Source organism: Zygotorulaspora mrakii, chromosome 4 (genome assembly GCF_013402915.1).
Source record: "Zygotorulaspora mrakii chromosome 4, complete sequence".
Taxonomy (NCBI): domain Eukaryota; kingdom Fungi; phylum Ascomycota; class Saccharomycetes; order Saccharomycetales; family Saccharomycetaceae; genus Zygotorulaspora; species Zygotorulaspora mrakii.
Window position 1 is genome coordinate 1,250,001 of NC_050722.1, and position 2,500 is coordinate 1,252,500.

Consider the following 2,500-nt stretch of genomic DNA (forward strand, 5'->3'; position numbering starts at 1 on the left):
GGGGCTAGCGGGAGCTGGAGGGGGTGTGTGTGTTTTGCAAGACTACGGGGGGGCTCCCTGGGGGGGTGGGGAGCGGGAGCGCCGGGGCTGGTTGAGCAGCGGGGGCGTTTGGGGGAGCGGAGGTGGGAAGCCGAAGTATTTATGTTTAGGAGGGGAGAGAGAGTATTTGGAGAAAAGTGGGAGGAAAGTGAGAGGAAGAGGGGGGGGGAGGGAAGTAAACAAGAAGGGGAAGGGAAGGAGGAGCATTGTGTACGGGGAGGATGCGGGCGTGCAGGGCGTTGTGTACGGTGGTGAAAATTTTTTCGCGTACGCTCTGTCGCGATTCTGTGTCACACTGGACGCTCTGTCACGATTCTGTGTCACTCGCTCTGTCACGCTGTACGCTCTGTAGTCACGCTGTAGTCACGCTGTAGTCACGCCTCTCTGTCGCTCGCTCTGTAGTCACGCTGTAGTCACGCTGTAGTCACGCCTCTCTCGCTCGCTCTGTCACTCGCTCTGTCACACTGTACGCTCTGTAGTCACGCTGTAGTCACGCCTCGCTCGCTCGCTCTGTCACTCGCTCTGTCACACTGTACGCTCTGTAGTCACGCCGTAGTCACGCCTCTCTCGCTCGCTCTGTCACTCGCTCTGTCACACTGTACGCTCTGTAGTCACGCCGTAGTCACGCCTCTCTGTCGCTCGCTCTGTCACGCCTTAGTCACGCCTCTCTGTCGCTCGCTCGCTCACTCAGCACTCGCTCGCTTAAATCAAGTGTTCCGCACGCAGAAACGCGGGCGGTGGAGACGCGCGAGGACACGAAGCGAGGAAAAACCAAGACAGATCCGGTGGCAGAGGGCATGGGCGGTGAGGGAGACAACAGAGACATGGCAAAAAGGGCCGGGAGGTACTTCATGCGAAAGCAGTGAAGACAAGTTCGAAAGAGACTGGGAACAGACTTGAGTAGGCTTGGGCGTTCGTAAGAACAAAGGCCTCGTCGCACGGTGGAGAGGGTCGCTGGTGGTCGTCAGACAGCCAGTCCCTGTACAGCGGCGACAAGGGCGCGGGCACGTTGTGTGCCGGCCCGAAGAGTCCCGTGGCAGACTTTGTTGTTCTGTGGCGGGCAGTGAAGGATTTGGTGGATTACTAGCTGATAGCAATCCGTTCAAAGAACTCATGTGGGGGAATGCGTCGAGGAATAGCCGGTCGCAAGACTGTGATTGCTCGGGAGCGACCTCCTCTCTCGCGGGGGATGCTGGACGCGGTCTGTGAAATAGCGGAGCGATGTGCAGCGGAAGCCCAGCGTGAGGAACTCAAAGAGTGCTATGGCAAAGGGGAGAGGGCCGGCGGCCGGTGTAAGAGCCGGGCGGCGGGCGTCTTCACGGCGGGGTGCGGGAGGAGGATTCGTCCTTGTTTCGCAGGCCCGCTGCAATCACTAAGTATATTCAGAGGTGCGCGGTGTTTTTTTCTTGCGGGGAGTTCTTCCCTGTAAGAGACGGCGCGGACAGCTAAGTATAGTTATCTGGTTGATCCTGCCAGTAGTCATATGCTTGTCTCAAAGATTAAGCCATGCATGTCTAAGTATAAGCAATTATACAGTGAAACTGCGAATGGCTCATTAAATCAGTTATCGTTTATTTGATAGTTCCTTTACTACATGGTATAACTGTGGTAATTCTAGAGCTAATACATGCTTAAAATCTCGACCTTTTGGAAGAGATGTATTTATTAGATAAAAAATCAATGTCTTCGGACTCTTTGATGATTCATAATAACTTTTCGAATCGCATGGCCTTGTGCTGGCGATGGTTCATTCAAATTTCTGCCCTATCAACTTTCGATGGTAGGATAGTGGCCTACCATGGTTTCAACGGGTAACGGGGAATAAGGGTTCGATTCCGGAGAGGGAGCCTGAGAAACGGCTACCACATCCAAGGAAGGCAGCAGGCGCGCAAATTACCCAATCCTAATACAGGGAGGTAGTGACAATAAATAACGATACAGGGCCCATACGGGTCTTGTAATTGGAATGAGTACAATGTAAATACCTTAACGAGGAACAATTGGAGGGCAAGTCTGGTGCCAGCAGCCGCGGTAATTCCAGCTCCAATAGCGTATATTAAAGTTGTTGCAGTTAAAAAGCTCGTAGTTGAACTTTGGGCCTGGTTGGCCGGTCCGATTTTTTCGTGTACTGGTGTTCCAACCGGGCCTTTCCTTCTGGCTAACCCGTGCTCCTTGTGGGCGCGTGGCGAACCAGGACTTTTACTTTGAAAAAATTAGAGTGTTCAAAGCAGGCGTATTGCTCGAATATATTAGCATGGAATAATAGAATAGGACGTTTGGTTCTATTTTGTTGGTTTCTAGGACCATCGTAATGATTAATAGGGACGGTCGGGGGCATCAGTATTCAATTGTCAGAGGTGAAATTCTTGGATTTATTGAAGACTAACTACTGCGAAAGCATTTGCCAAGGACGTTTTCATTAATCAAGAACGAAAGTTAGGGGATCGAAGATGATCAGATA

General features: G+C 52.2%; 1 non-coding gene across 1 annotated transcript in view; it reads left to right on the forward strand.

Annotated features, from left to right (window-relative positions):
- Positions 1–1,495: 1,495 nt before the first annotated feature.
- The window catches only part of HG535_RND18c, a 1,800-nt gene continuing 795 nt past the window's right edge, over positions 1,496–2,500 (forward strand). Inside the window, exon 1 of the ribosomal RNA XR_005101483.1 lies at positions 1,496–2,500. This exon is cut by the window's right edge and continues 795 nt beyond it. This is a non-coding gene — a ribosomal RNA (18S ribosomal RNA).